Source organism: Ambystoma mexicanum, chromosome 5q (assembly GCF_040938575.1).
Source record: "Ambystoma mexicanum isolate Mex_15411 chromosome 5q, UKY_AmexF1_1, whole genome shotgun sequence".
Lineage (NCBI taxonomy): Eukaryota > Metazoa > Chordata > Amphibia > Caudata > Ambystomatidae > Ambystoma > Ambystoma mexicanum.
The window spans coordinates 181,795,401-181,812,354 of record NC_090933.1 but is presented as its reverse complement, the minus strand read 5'-3'; the positions used below and the strand labels follow the sequence as shown (position 1 = coordinate 181,812,354).

Here is a 16,954-nt window from a genome sequence, read left to right as displayed (position 1 = left end):
GACAGACTCAGGAAGTGTTAGAGAAGCTCTTCCTGGAGGAGCAAGGAGCAGGAATGTTGTGTTGAAGCAGCTGGAGCTGTGGACCATGTGCACTCTGTCAGAATGTGGGGTACCTTTTTCTGTCTGCAAAGTGCTGAAGACTGTGGGGAGCCCAGGAGAAACCTATGTCAAAGGACCTGAAGGCCTAACCCTGCCTGGGAGAACCACATGCTGCAGAACTGCCGCAAAACACCGGAAAAGGGGGTCGAAGACTGCAGAAGCCCGAAACCAAAGTAGAAAGACCCCAAGACCGACCAAAGATTACCAGGAGGGACCCCACAGGCACAGGGGTGAACGAGACAGTTGGTAGGGGCAGTGGGCTACCCTACCTCAGCTAAATAGGGAAAGAATGGAAGTGGGATACCCTTCCCCAGCCCCCAAGAAAGAAAGCAAGGTAGATTTGTCTGGGACCTGCCCCCAATGAAGAGTTCATCATCTGACATCTTCTTTGTTGCAGTACTTGGCAGGATAGTGAACCAAGTATGCCACACTGTCACGAAATAACCTTATGAGTTTGAAAGCAAGGTGAAGGAAGAAGATACCAGGGGAAGGGAAGGGTTCTCCCTGGTGTTGTGAGAGCTGCATGAGAGAAGTCAAGAGAAGGAAGACATTCCTTCGACATTGTAAGGAACATAAATATAGCCTGGGAAAGGGTGACATTTCCCCCTGTGTTTGTAACCACAGTGAGAAGCCGGAGTGAAACCAAGAGAAGGGAACCATTCTCTTGGCATTAACATTTTTGAGTAGAAACTTTGCTTTCTTTTTTAGCTAGGGAACTTTGCTACTATGGAACTTTGTTTTGCATCGTTTGGAACTTTGTTTTCGGTACACGTTGGAACTTTGTCTTTCCCCAAGTTGTAACGCTTATTGAAACTCTTAATTTACTCTTCTGGATCAAGAAGACCCACAGCCTTTCTAGTTTAGTTGCTATGGTAAGGGACGGAAATTGGTTTCGGATACAGGACGGTGGACTATATACTTTTTACGGACATCCTGACAGACTCATTAGTATTTGGTTTGAGGCAGGGAAACTCCTCTTAGTAATAGGGCTGGGTAGGCTGTTCCCTTATTTTCTTTTGAAGGAACGTTTATGCCTACAAACTTGCCACTCCTGTGTCTGTCTCCTACCTCTGCACCCTCACATAATCCAGAACACTTCTCTCGGAATAAGTCTGTTCCTTAGCTCCACTATGTTGGAGGAACTTAACCACCTCCAACATCTTCAAACTCATTTGGGAAGTAAACTGTCCTTTTTTTTCAGAAAGTGATGAGAAAAGTAGATTTCAAATACTTGGTCTACATCTTGGAATGATGCTCATTCCAATGAATCTGGGCATGCTGGCTGTCTGGCCCACATAAACCACATTGGCACCGTATTGAACATACAGCACAGGGAAGTGTTGCATGTAGCAAAATGGTTTGTCCAGAATAAGGATGCATCACTACTTCCCTCCCCCCAGCCCCTTACCATAGTGTGACGATTTAGACATTGTAAACAAGGTAATGTGCCAGGTTTCTGTGAAACAAGGGCTACTGTCGGGTGGTGGTGGGTGGGTCTAGATGGTGCAAAATCAGCCTTTGTACACATGTGCAGATATTATTGCTGAGTCTTAAAGTACATGACAGTGGGGGTGAACAGCAAATTATGCTGTGATACGTCTGCCACGTTCTGAAACTTGCCAATTAGTGCAAATTATGGATGGTCTGATGGCTCTGTATAGCGCATCTACTAATGAAGTTCATTGTAGGAGCATCTCAACTTGTGTGAGGGCTTAATAATTGTTGCGAAAAAGAATTAGTTTAGACTATGTGTATAACAACGTAGAGGGCTAACCTTTTTTTATCAATATTTACCCGACATTCATTTGTTGTTCAGAGTTTCAGATTTAGACACTAGCCTTTTAACCCGCAAAACATTGAGAGCATGGAATTTTAAGGGCACTACGGTGAATACTCCAGTAAGTTAATGAACGGTTTTGAACTGTCTCTAGAGGAAAAATGTAGTTTGGAGTAGAAATGCGGGTATCCTAAAATTAATGCCACAGCCACCAGAATAATACTGACTGGTTGTGCACTCTATGGGCAGCTAAGACCTCAAAGCATAGGCACTGGAAAATGGAATCCAAATGTTTTAGAATACACTTACTGAAAAGTAAGAATGTAATCCTAAAGAAAGTGCTTGATGAAGCATACTTTATTCATGCCAGATTTCACAAGGCCAAAAAGGGCAATTCAACAAATCAAAGATCCATCATTGCAGAAGTGATTCAAACAAAACCCCCTTAAAAATTCAAATTCAACTTGTAGTATACAAACAAGTAATCTCTGTTTAAAATTGACATTGAGTATAAGCAAGACATGTAGCTAGACACGTTTCGGTCAAAAAGACCATTTTCAAGACCATTTTCAGGAGCACGCATTTTCTGAACAAAGTGTTATTCAGGGTATTCTGGCAAGATGGACCAACACCATAATATTCTACAAGGCAAAACGGATATTGTAACACATACACCAAGTAAGCAAAGCAGCTGCTGATTATAAAAACACCTTATGTATCAAAAGCAGATAAGGCTAGGGAAGAAAAGCAAGACCTGTGTAAAAAAACAAGAAGTTTCTCAAATGACATGAACACCCACCAGAATTGAGGCATAAACATTACAACTCTTCAACTATCCAAATGCAAAGAATTACCTCAACAAGTAAACAAATCGCCAATACATGGTCCCCTCAGTAGCGAGTGTGTTTGTGTGCTATCAGAAACAATACATTCCAAGTACTTGTAAAGAACGATGCACATCTGGGCAGCGGGCAACACAATGCCATGGTGCAGACGCAACATCGCGCTCGCAGCGCACTACTGGCAGCATGGCTGCCTTTGAAAAAGACTGAATGCAACAAAGAAAAAAATACAAATAGCCAGACATTTTAAAATAACCGTATCGGACTGCTGATAAAAACAATCTTAATAATATTAAATGGAATAGGGTCAAAAATTATTTTAGCAACTATCCATCTAATATGTTTTTTAAAAGCTCATGGTGAGCAAAAGAAAGAAAATACATATCAAAGCAAAAGTCACCAAACTAAAAAGAATCACCTGAAAATATTGATATAGGAAATAGAGGTAAACTAAATCTGCATAGACTATACTCCAGTTGCGTTGTGGGCCCCGATGATGACATGACGTTATGCATCCGTTGTGACATCACCATATTTCTTGCAGCCCTAGTTTTACATATTTCTTCTTTATACTTACACAGAATGTACTCTTGTGTACACAGACAAGCTATTACTGCTTGGTTGATCCAGTAATGCTTATTTTTTTTAAAGTTGTTACTTGACAAGATGTCTTTTGCGTTTTGGGTTGTGGAGTTATTTGATTTTCTATTCTTTCATTTTGGTGGATAGGTACCCTGCTTATCGAATTGGGCTTTTGGTCTTTAGATTACCTCTTGGTTTTTGCAGTCTTCTTTTGCTTTTTCTAGCATTATCAACTTTGACACTTCTGTGATTTTTTTTTTTTATGATCTGGGATTGCTTTGTTCGCTTGTTGTATTTGTTTTTATCATCTCTTTTGCTTTATTGTACATAAGGCTCTTAGTCCATCTTATTACTTTATACCACAGACAATTTGTGTAGCATATCAGTCAGTATTCTTCATACTGCAGTTAGCCTGCTTTGTAGAACAGCATCCTCCCCAACCCCCCCAACAGTCAGTGTGACTGCAGGCAGGCACGATCACGATGACAAAAGAACATTTGCTTTATTTAATCCAATTTTCTTAAGAAGCCATTCAGGACAATATTTGTATTTGCATGAGTATGCTATTTTGCAAATTCTATAATGTGACGTTTGCGATTGTCAGGTTTGGTAATTTGTACAGTGTGGTATTCACCCACTGGTATCTTGGCGTGGGTGAGAGACCAAAGGTTGGATTTGTGTATTGCCTACCTGAACATTTGATCATCGTTTTTGTCCTGGTTATTACCTGGGAGTTTGTGACCCTGCATTCTTGGATTGAGAGCGCATGCTTCCTAGTCAGTTGGACTTTGGGTGTTGGCAGTAGCCGTTTGTTTGTTCACCTCTGTACTCTATTTGGTATGTGTTTCACAATTTATGGCCCAGAAACTAGGATTACGGCCATATACAGTGCAATGAAGAATGCACAAAGCTTTACATTTTGACCTCTTGTTAAATGGGAAGCAGAGTAGGACTGTTGTTCAATTGCAATGCTTTCTCCAAGATGAGGCCCAACAGTAAGGAGGGGCAGCTGAGGTGTTGGTGCTAAAGAGAACGACAGCATGTTGATTGTCATAGCGTCTGTGGCAATCTTGGGGAATACCCTGTGGCCTGCTATGCCTCATTGTTGTTGTTACATACAGGCTTGAGCATTCCGATAAGATTAGATAACCAGAGGTCTCTTTATCGTAGGGTGGCAACACATAGAGGCATCAGGCAGGCTTGCATATTGGCGCCCTGCCTGTTTAACCTCTATTTGTGTGACATCGGTACTTGCTTGAATGCAGCAGCATTTGCCCCTCCTAAAATGCAAGGGCTTGAGCTTGTATGGTTGGCATATGCAGACAACTTCCTCCTTTTTGACAAAACGCCAATTGGCCTCCAACGTCTCATCTCTGCTTTTGCTACTTATGCACATTTACATTCTCTTTCTGTTAATGCTTTGAAAACTGAAGAATTTGAAATTTAGATGGTAAATTGGAGTTGAGGGTTTGGAAAAAGTAGAGTGAACATTGTATTGGACTTCTTGTCAAGGATTGGTTTATAACTTGCACAAGTAATTTATATCATCAAATGAGAAAAAATTGATCCTCATTTCGGAAAGCTTTCATTAATTCCAACCATAACATTTTACAAAGGGAAGGTTCTACCCAATTCGTTGTGTGGAGTTGAGCTTTATCTCCCCTGTAGTCTGAATTGGCTGGTCTACATGGAGGGTCTAATCTCGTGAGCATTGCTCGGAATTCCGGGTAAATTTCCCATTGCGGCACTGAGATTTGCATTTGGAATTTATTCTATTAAATGCAGAGCCCAATGGAAATGTCTATAGTTTTTTTTTTTTTGGTAAAATCTTCTCTCCAGTGGAAAATTGTAGACCTAAAAAGCTTGGCCATGAAGGGTGGGAACGATTTAATTAAGGACAAGGTTACCTACTGTTATCACTGTTGGTATCTTTAGGACTGAGGTCGAGTGATCTTATCCAATACCCAGGTCACTTAAAAAACTAGTTGCCCATCATTGCACCATATTCGACTTAAGTACAAGAATATTGGAGTATTGGCACCTTATTAGCAATTTACCCCAACAAATGATTCAGGCGTGAGTTCCTAAGATTTAAATGGAATTTAATCCCAACAAGAGAGGTCCTGCGGAAATGCGGCTCACTAATACTGGTCACGGTAAATTGCAGATTTTGTAATGAAGAAGGGCAGATTGAGTCTTTGAAGCATCTGCTGACCTCATGTGCAGGACTGCAGGGTCTGCGTTCGCAATATTTTAAGATTTACTGGAACTTTAGAGCAGGACATGAAAGAAATGGTATGGGAATATGTTTGGCTGGTCGTACAACTTCCTGGGTCCTAGCTTTGACCAGGTGTATAAAATCATTGCCCCTAGAATGAGTCAACATACTTGAGCACTGCCAAACATCTTGTAGCTTTTAGGATTATTAATACGTCAAGTTAAGTAATTAATTATGTACTCAGCTACTGAGATACACAATTATTTCCAGGAGGAGGGCTTGGACATTGTGGGTGTCACTGAAACCTGGCTTAATTGCTCTTGTGGTCCCAAGATCTGCTTGGCCACGCCTGCAGGATGTAATTTCTTTGAAAAAAACTACACCCACAGCATTGGTGGAGGTGTGGCATTTCTGGTAAAAATCTACCCTGCACGTTTTTGAATCCCCAATTGACTGTGCAAACTGAAATGATACACCTGAAGTTCCTCCCTAATGAGAAATGTTGTATTAACCTTATACTGATCTATCATCCTCCAGAATCCATGTCAGCTTTCGTAGAGGAGTTGACACACCTGCTTGCCCCTCTTAACAAACCTAATTGTTCTACAATTCAACGTGGTGATATAAACCACAGGTTGGGAAACACAGAGGATAAGGAGGCTCTTGAGCTTGAAAGGCACCTTAAACATCTGGACTTCCATATCCTTAACACTGGGTCAACTCATTCGGGAGGTACCATCCTTAATTGGGCTGCTATTAGAAACATCTAAATGGAAATCGCTAACACTAGACCCTCCTTATGGTCCGACCACTACTTTGTAGAGTGCAGTATTGGTCTTCCTAGTAAACCTTTAAAGGTGCCTAATCTGCCAAAAAGAATAGTGAGCAGGAATTTCAAAAGGATAAACCAATCTTGAAAAATGCTATAACCAGGTGATGGCTCTCACGTCGGATACTAATACTCCTAAAATACGGATACAGGTCTATAATACCACATTGAGTTGTTTCTTGGATAGAGTGGGACCTCTTAAATGCAAGGTGATTAGAGACGGATTTCGGAAACAATCCTGGTATACCCCTTTCCGGACCAATCTACAAAAGGAAAAGAGGAAAGCTGAACAGAGGTGAAGAACAATACAAACAAATGAAAACAAAGATGCATGGACATCTCTTCAAAAGGTATGTAAAGATCATGTTTATGAAGCAAAACAAAACTTTTCTTAGCAATTATTCAAGGTTTACAGAAGCCCAGATTCCAGCCTCACTCCTCGCTGCCTACCACTACGGACTGTAACTTGGTGCAGCAGGCTTTCGCTAAGGAAATTGAAATTGCCTCTGCTAAAATATCTGATCGTCTTACGAAGTGTAATACCTATATCCACACTCTGACGCCGGCCCCCCAAAATGAAACGCTCCCAGATCTTCTCTTCTCTTTTTATACATGTATCAGAGGAAGAAATGTTTAAGGTGCTTAAAACCATGCACCCTACTCATTGCCCAGGAAAGATACTCCCTTCTAATATCATTTTGCAAAATTCCAACTATTTTGGTCCCTTTCTGGTTCGTTTGGCAAACTCCTCCTTTGGTCAATGTAACTTACCCGACATCATTAAACAAGTAGTCGTTAGACCATCGCCAAAAAAACCTGGTTCCTGCCCAAAAGATCCGAGCAATCTGCGCCCCAGCAGCAATCCAGTTACAGCATTTGGAAAATGCTAATATTTTTCATCCTAAACAATGTCTTCCATGACCACCATGGAACTGAAAGTGCCTTACTTGATCTCCAAACGCGCATGTTTAATCATATGGAAAAAAGCAAATCCGGGCTGCTCATTTTGCTTGACTTGTCAGCCGCTTTTGATTTGATCACAAGCGCCTGCTGGACTGTTAAACTACCTAGGGAGAGTGCTCCAGTGAGACTGCAAATTGGATCTGCTCATTCTTGAGCAACAGTTGTTCATGTGTGTGTTGGAGAGATGCATCCTCCTGCCCCAACCAAATAATCTTTGGGGTCCCACAATGTGCCTGTGTGTCTCCCTCTTTGTTTAACTTGTATATTAACCCCTCTGCAACCTCCTCACCACTTCTGATGTCCATTTTTACAATTATGCCAACGACACGCAGCTCCTTATGGAACTGAGTGACGACTACGGATCAGACTCAATTTGGCTTACCAATATCTATGAACTTGTTAAGGAATGGATGGCTCATAACTGGATGTGTTTTTAACCCGGCCAAGACTGAGCTGATGATTTTAGGGTCCTTGCAAGCTAGAGCCAAACTACATACTGACTATTCTCATTTGAATATTGAAAATAACCAGATCAAGATCTTAACCAAAAACGTTGGTAGTACATATTGACGCTTGTTTGAGTACAGATGCGCAGGTAAATGGTATAAATGGGAACGCACAGTATCATCTGAAGATGGTCGGGCATCTCAAAACATTTCTGGATCATAAAAACCATGGGGCTCTAGTAAGGGCAATAATTATGCTGCACATTAACTATTGCAATTCTCTTTTGATTGGAGGAAGTAACAGTCTAAAGAGACTTCAAACTTTACAAAAAGGCCGTTTGTATTGTCCATGATATCCCAAGGAGATAGCAGATCGTGCAAGTGAGAAAAGGAATCCACTGGCAATGTGTGGCAGCAAGAATTTGTTTCAAGGCACTCTCGGTGGCTCATAAATGTGTCTATAGTAATGCTCCTGCCTACCTTAAGGCCAAAATAACACTCTGTTCCACATTGTCAACTCTGTTCGGGTTCTGGTGGTTTGCTATCTGTTCTTAGATCCAGAAGAGCGAGAGGTCTAGGGTGTCCCGACAGCTCAATTCTGGAACTCGCTACCACTGGTACTACGCTCGGAAGCGTGTTACCTAACGTTCAGGAAACCTCTGAAAAGCTCACTGCTTAAATGATTACATCTTGCTTGTGGTAGCCATGTTCGAATCCTTTCTCTCAGATGTTCTTTTTTTCGTCCTATGCTTTTAAGTCCTTGTTTATGTGTAGCGCCCTGATGCCTGCAGGCTGTCTGCGCTTAATAAACAAACTAAAAAAAAAAAAAAATGATGTTTTCTTGAGAATGTTATGCATTTAGAAAGATTTTAACTGACTGATTGTTCTTGCTTTTCTTTTTTTTATACTTCTATAATTGTATTGCATTGTGATAAATGTGTCAATGTTAAGTTATTTTTATAACTGAGTGACATTTATATTAAACAATATTATAGAATCTGTATCGCCTTTTGGGAATGGAATTTTCTTTGGGGTGGATGAAGTAAATTATTGCTGGGAGACAGATAATGAGACCAATCCCTCCCTCCCCCTTTGCCCCCACTCCAGAGTAAAAATGTCATGTTGCAAGGTACTCGCCAGGCATAACGTCAATCGCCCCTTCGCAGGGCCATCTTAAGCACTTGTGGGGCCATGGGTACGGACATCTTTGGGGTCCCCCTCCACCATACCGAAGGAATTAAGTGATAAAGAATATCTGTAACCCTCCCACGCCCTGCCCCATAGGTTGATATGTTGCTCACAGAATTAAAAATACGGATGTTTATTCCCTTTTAAGTCCCCTTACCCCCTTCATTCTTGCTCTAATCAGAATGATAAACAAGTAGCATTTGAAGGCCAACATAGTCTACGAAGAGGTACTTCTGTTCTAGTATAGATACAGGAGACTTTTTAGCAATAGAATCCAGGAAGGTATGTAGCCTGTAGTATTAATGCAGGACTGTATGCAAAAGGTACATGTAACCCAGAATAGAGACAGAACTCACATTTTCTGCCTCACAGAATGCAAACCTGCTCAAGCATGGATAGGGGAGACCAATTGGAAGGAAGGAGAAAGCTACGCATACCATAGCATGGATAGTGGATGCGAATTAGCAGCTACCAGGAAGGCTGGGATTATAAGTGTGACATGATTTTCAAACAGTGTTGCCATTAGAGATCAAAAAAATAAAATGCCTGTGGTGTGCAATATATCAATGCTCACTATCATAGTGGAAGCAACACTATAGCCAGTTAAACCATGAGTGAGGCTGTTTTGAAGATTATACGCTGTGAAGGAAATCTTCCTGAAGGGCCGACCATTTTCAAAGGTTTAGGGACTGGCAATTTCGAGAGGCAAGGCAATACAAGATTAAATTAGATGCCCAGCATTACACACCTTTGTTAAAGGGTGAATTTGGGATTTGTGCATTTGAACACTTTCAATACCAGTTCTTACCAGGAATTAAAATAATCTAATTTTATAAAACTGACTTGGAAAGTACACCAAGTACATTACCAAACATTACCATTTTTTTAAAACAAAATATTATAGAAGGGTGCAACAAGGAATGCTTTTAGCTTCATTCTCTCCATCAACAAGAGAAGTATATAAGTACTAGCATACCAATCAGTGTGATTCAACCAATTTAATCTGGGTTGGTCTTCTGTATTTTAAAACTTTAAATAGTTGCAAAACACTGGCTTGTGAAATTATTTATAAATGTGCAGATAAACCTTTGACTTTTACAAAAATGCAAAGTGTTTTTTTTGCGTCAAACGAGCAGACTTTAAAATATGCTTGCTCGAGTCCTGCACCATCTGGTCCGCTCCTTTGTCTACTACCCCTTCCACTCAAATGGCCTACATAAGAAGAAAGATCAAGTAATGGGCTAAACGATGACACCAGCAGGTGAGGAGGCAAACTTCACAGAAGACCGTACAGTAATGTATGAGGTATTATATGATTTGACCAGGATCACTGCATTGTCTGCTGGCAAAGCTAGGATACAAGCATAAATGCTTTGGTTCCAAATTGGGATACTTATTCATCTCTTGGACTAACAGTTTATGCTCATCATTGGAGGTGATTGCCTTGGTTTTACAACACCCCATCTGAACAAACCAATGTCTAGACCTTCACCATAAGGATTACATGTTCGTTTTTATAGCAACCCCTATCTGGTGCAGGTACATTGCTGATAATAGCATATGTTGTGCTGCAAGACCAAGTACATATGCAGGCAGGTTTATAAACTTAATACATAGGAAATGCTCAGCCAGCCTTACAGGAATGTGCTATTCTAATATTGCATAGGAACACATATCTCTGCAATGAGTGCTTAACACACTGAGCTAACTTCTGAACCATTGTGGCACTCAATTTACAAATATGCATTTCAAATGTGCTATTGCACATCATCATCATCATCATCATCATTCCCACAGGAAGGAAGGAGTGCTACAGGAGTTGTGCCGGAAGGAACACAGAAACTATACTACCACAGTGAACACAGAAAGCATTACATGTTGAATTGATCAAGGCAGAATGTACTTGCCAAAACAGACAGGCAATAGGTTTAGAGCTTCAGCACTATGCCATAAAAAATCCTGACGTGTGCTATTTAAGTCTGGTGAACAAAGGAATCTTACTTCTTTAGATCAGGCAGCCTTATGGGGCCCCCTCCAAGGTGGGGGCCCTGGGCAAGTGCCCCTTTTGCCCTCCCATAAAAACGTCTCTGCTCCTTCGTTTGCCACATGCACGTTGCGCAACATTTCTTCCTGCTCAATTATCACTTACCAGTACCTAGTGCAGATTCTGAGGCCCGCTGTATCCAAATATGAAACTCTTAAATTGCTAATGTAAAATGTGCCAGTTCACAATATGCAGGATTTTATTTCGGACACTAAAAAACACACAAGGAAGCAATCTGCATACTAAAACCGAACATCCAGCACCTGACTCCCCAGGACAACGCACTCCAAATTTGTGACTCAGTTCTCGTAGTTTGCCATCCGTTTACTGGCTTGGTGTTCTAAAGGAAATGCGCAGAAAAACTAGTGTGCATTACGTGTTCAGAAGGGTTTCAGGCTTGACTCAGTCACAATTATGTCCTATTTAAAATGTGTGTGGTCCTATGTTCCCCAATATGCATACTTTTTGTCCTTTCTTGCGCGGGGGGGGGGGGGGGTTATTAGCAACAGATTATCACGGGAGCTAAAACCCTAAATGATCACTTAAAAGCTATTAAACGCACTGGGCCGGGATCATTTGTTTACAGAATGAAGATGATTTACGTGCTGCTTGAATCACTTGGACTCTGAGTCAGAAAGGGATTTATTTAGATAGCAGTTTATTAGGAATCTGAACCAGGGGGAGTTTTATTTACAGTATACATGCTGGATGCAAACAAGACCACCTGAGGCCATGCCGGGTGGTTCAAAGTACGCGTTTGCCGGACCTCCTGATACTTTCCTAAGTCACCTGCCCCTCCTTTATTCCATGCCACCTCGATTTCGTATCCCCCTAAAAGCATTGCTTAGTAACGTACAATAGTGCAGCAACTTCTAATGGAGATGCTGTTTTGTAGGTGATAATGAGATACTAGAGTACTACTTGGATTACTGGCTGGTAATCTTCATTCCTCCTACTCATCCTTGTCCCAGTACTTACCTTTGACTACGTTCCCTGCGCAAAGAAACATAATTTTTTTCAGCTGATCTCCACTCCCAGGAGATATAACCTCCCACCAACCCATCGCAAATCCAAAGCCAAGACATGGGCACCTTCTGCGCATGGGCGGGAGGGAAGGGAAGTCTGTACTGGGACAAGGAAGAGTAGGGCTAGGAATAATGAAGATTACCGATAAGTAATCCAAGCATTACTTCCACGTCCCTTTGCCTTGTCCTAGTACTTAACCAGACATGGGAAGGATGCCCATTCCCACCACAAACTACACAGACACCAAAAGTGATGCAAAAACAACGCAACACCAATTTATTCAGGGTACAGCAGTAAGACGGGCAGAACAAGACCCCTTCAACTAGACACTGCCCCTGGAACTCCGACGCCAAAGAAAGCAGACTGGGGCCCTGCATCTTGAGGTGGCAATGTCTAACAAAGGAGTTCAGGAGGGGCCCAGGTGGGGGCCTGGCAAAGTCCAGCAAGGCACCCCCCTGCAAGCATTTCCAGGAGGCAGCCACCCCTCAATAAGACCTTTCCAGGACTTACAGGGCAGAGGTCTGCAGAATCATAGGCTTGCATAATCAAGAACCCTGCCACCGGCAGACCATGGGAGTGGAAGCCCTACGACCAAAGGCGACCACGAGATCAAGGAACTGAGAAGAAACTTTAAGACCGCCTGCTTGACAACCAGATAATGCCAATCCAGCTCTTCAGGAGAGGACGGACCAGGAAAGAAAGCCGAAAGAACCACCACCAGTGGGAGACTACAGTGTCTTGCCCCCCACGTGTGAACACCAAGCCAGAAATTGGTCCAACGACCGCCAGAAGCGTAGTGGATCGTCATGCCCTCCGAAAAGGTCTCCCCCACTGCGGCCAGGTGGCCAATCACCTGCAGATCCCCACACCCTCCCCCCCTAGACTTCAGACTCCCCACAGGGAGGAGACAGGGGGAGATCGACCTAGGAGGGAAACTGGGACGACGGAATGGACCCCTGAACCCCACCTTCTCATTAGTTCAGGGACGAGGAACATGAGACCTCTGGGAAGGCCGGAAATCCCCTGCGGATGCAGGTGCCACCTTCACCCCTAATTTGTCTGCATGTTTATCCGCCTTAAAAACCCGGGGACTTTAGACTCCAGAGCGTCCCCAAACAATTTTCTACCCTCAAACGGAAACTTCGATGCTGCAGGCTTCTGGGACCCCTCTGCCGTCCAATCCCAAAGACAGACATGCCACCTGCCAGAGACGGTGGCACTCATGGCCATAGCAGTACGCCGCACCCAGTCATAAAATTGGTCCAAAACGAACTCTGACTGCCTCTGCCTGTCCGACAGGAGCTGGGAACGGTCAGTGCCATCAACCAGAGAATGACGCAGTTTCTTAAAGCTAGCCAACACAGTGTCTGTGGCATAGGACCCAGAGGAGTTGGACCTGAAAGGGTGATGTCCCTCGTAGGATTTCTTGAGAGCATAATCCACCAGGTCCCAACAGCCACTTATTCAGCTGACATTGAGGAACAGCCCACCAGGCTAGCCAGAATGTCATCCACCTCTACAGTGGCCGTCAGCTGGGATTCTTCACCCCGCCATAAACTGGGACATGGAATCTGCTCCAACCGAGCCCACTCCCGCAGGATCTCATCCCCAAAGTCCGAAACCAAAGACCATCAACCATTTCCAAGGCAGTCTCTGTGGCACAGTCAGTAAGTGCTGTGACTTGTACCTTGGAGGTGGAGGGGGAGGGGGAGGGACTGCAGGAGGGTTGGCCAGCTCCTTGCAGATGAGTTTGGCGAGTGCTGGAGGCCTCGGAGACGCAGGCTTGTATGTGGAATCTCTTCTTGGACAGGACATAGTCTGTATTGCCTTTGGAGCAGACAGCAGGCCAGTTTGTCAGAGGATGCACCCAAAGCCCTCCCCTTCCTCTCAGCCACCCTGCACTTGCGTTTCGGGGCGGCGAGGTTGGAGTCATACCAAGAGTTGCACTTGGAAGTAGGCTTCAGACTGATTGTCATGACGGGGGCAAGGATGTCAAGGATGTCCAGAGCGTTGTAGCTAGAGATGCAGGTTAGAAATGGCTGTCTCAGAGTGAGTTAGCCGCAGGAGTAGGAGGAGCAGAGAAAGTAGAGGCAAAGGCATCCACTGACACACGCATCTTGGACCGAATGACTGGGAAGGTAGGTGGCAGTGATGGAGCGGGTTTTGCCTGAGGGACAGAGTTTCAGGTGAGAGAAAAGCAGAAAGTGGTCAGTCCACGAGAGAGGAGTGGTGAGAGGGTTAGAGAGGGGGATGTCTGAGGCAATGAGAACATCCAAGGTGTCCGGCAGAGCGTGTCAGACCAGAGGGTAGAATGGAAAGCGAGAGTGTCGCGGAGGCTGCAGAAAAGCCCAGGGGAGGGATTAGAAACATCCAGGTGGATGTTGAGGTCTCTGAGAAGTAAACATTGAGAGGTAGAGTGAAGGAGAGAGGAGAGGTCAGCCCATTCTGAGAAGAAGAGGGCAGCCTGGCCAGGAGGCCTGTAGATGGTGTCCCCAGTCCAGGAGAGATGGAGACCCTGCAGACCTGGCATTCAAAAGAGAAGTAAGCCTGCATAGGAAGGATGGAGGCAGGGACCCACTCTGGAAAAATTAGAGCCTCTCCACTTCCAGGTCTGTTGGTTCTGGGGTCAGAGGATCTTGTAGCCATCTGGGAGACTGGCAAAACTGACAGAGCTAGCCGTGAACCGTGTCTCGGTGAGTGCGAGGACATCCAGGTCAAGTTCTTCGAGGAGGTGGCATATGTCAGAGGAGTGTTAGACAGCAGAGCAAGAGTTGAGAGTAGCGACATGTAGCAGATTGCCACATTGGATAGTCTTCCGCGGTGGGATACAGGCTAGAGGTACACCCAGTGGAAGTGGTAGAGGGGCCAGAGAGTGGGCATAGGTGGTAGCAGGCATCCCGCAATTAAATAACATGGAACTATCGGAGGAGTAGATCGGACTGAGGGCCCTGGACAAAGACGTTGCCATTCAGATAGACATTAATGATGGTCTTGGAGGAATGGAAGGAGGCAAGGAGGCCAAGAGGACCGCTCACCATGAGCCGATATTAATGTAGAGGAAGAGATGGGAGAGAGAACCATGGACATATGAGGGGTCCATAGGTTTGGTGACAGAAAGACAAAGAGGATGTCAGTGAGAGTCTGTCTGGAGGAAGCACTTATGTAGGTATCAGCGATAGGGAGGCCTGGTTTGGAGACCATGATGTCCCTCTTCAACTTCTTCATTCCAGACTTAGTGAGAGCGATAAGATAGGAGATAGAGTAGCAGTTTGAGAAGATGGGAGAGACGGAAAGCACCATAGAGGGTGCGAGGAGGAAGAGGAAGCAAAAGAGGAGAGAACCAGCCCAGCGCCACTCAATGCAGGAGGCACAGGGGCCGGTGGGGGGTGGGGTCTCACACAGTAGGGGGGCAGAGAGGAGACGCACAATAGTACAACAATCCCCCCCAGTGTGGTGGGGGCCTAAATAGGGGGAGAGATCCTAATGGGACACAGTTTACAGAACAATAATAACCACAATGCAAAAACACCCAGGTACATGTTACTCGGATCCATGCTTAAATGCAGTGAACGTGTTTGAGTCCAGGCAGGGCAAAATACATTTTTTTTTCTGTTAACATTTTTTCTATTTAAACAAAAGAGCAGCAAGATTAATCCATGTACTGCTGACCTTGCCATGCTAGCAATGGGCTTAGACAGTGCTTATGAGCGCAAAAGCATTCACAATGCCGTGTGTGCAGAGGAATAATTGAACATTATCAAAACGGCTGAAGTTCCTTAGTGCCCAGGGCTGCAGTTGGCCTCCCAGTCTGCCCCTGGTAGCCATTTAAAGACTCAGCAGTGTATATTGCAGCTACAGGTGAGATTAATTGACAAGAAAAGTAATGAACAAAGCCAGAGGATTACCAGAAGCTAGTTGGAAGAGTGTGCCACGTCAGGAGGGGGACTGGGAGGTGGGGATTGAACGTAAAAGAGGAGAGCCGAGTGGACTTCAGACAGTGGAGGGGCCCAAGAGCGCAAGAGAGCAACCAGCTGCATTCCAGACAGTTAACAGAGGGGTAACGCAAGTGAGCATGATTCTACATACCTAAGAGCGTCTAACCTTTGGATTCCCTTTAGGAAAGATGTCCAGAAGCAAGCTTGCCACTATAAATAACCCTGTGACTCGGCTGGAATGCATCCCTTCCCAAAAGAATAAAACCTTGATACCTAATCCCTTCGCTGCACCATGTTTAGATATTTCTGAAACCAGAGCGTCCACTTTTTGTAGATTAAGCCCTAGAACCTGTAAATCCATAGGATATTTTTTATTTATTTGAAAGACAGGGATGTTCCCTTCTATCAGAAATTACTTAAATAGCACATGTACAGATGGTGATGGCATTCCCAGGAGGGGTGGCTATAGTTTAGCCAGACCCTTCCCCAACCGACCCCATTGATATTGTGACATTTTGTCATAAACATCTTGACAGTACAGCAGTATTTGCATTTTCCTATGTATAGTCTGCAGCATTTATGCTTTGTTAAAATAGCTGATGGTAGATATGAAGAATTACCTTTTTCAAAATGTCCTTATTGTGGTTCTTGTTTGGAGAAAACAAACCTCACCCAAAGTAAGTTACTCCATGTACTGAGTTAATACTAACAATTGTATTGGGACATGTCAGGTATACAGCTGGGGTGTTAGTCCGTTTTCGCTCACAGGGAGTTGGCTGTGGGAAAGTGTTTGTGTTGGAAAAGGGCGGGGGGTTCAATCCCTAAGTATACAGAGTTAGTCGACGCTGCTTTTGAATTTATCCACACTAGAACTGTCCTGATTTGTCGTTCGTCCTTTTGAATGTAGCCACATTTGAATTATACTGAGTTATCTTTGCCGCTTTTGAACATAGCCACACTGGAATTTTACTGATTTAGTTTAGACATGCCACTCTGCAAACCACA

The 16,954-nt window shown here is 43.9% G+C and overlaps 1 protein-coding gene across 1 annotated transcript in view; it reads left to right on the top strand.

Annotated features, from left to right (window-relative positions):
• Window positions 1-16,954, top strand: part of CYB5A (cytochrome b5 type A) — a 270,502-nt gene that overhangs the window by 96,988 nt on the left and 156,560 nt on the right. The window lies entirely within an intron of this gene.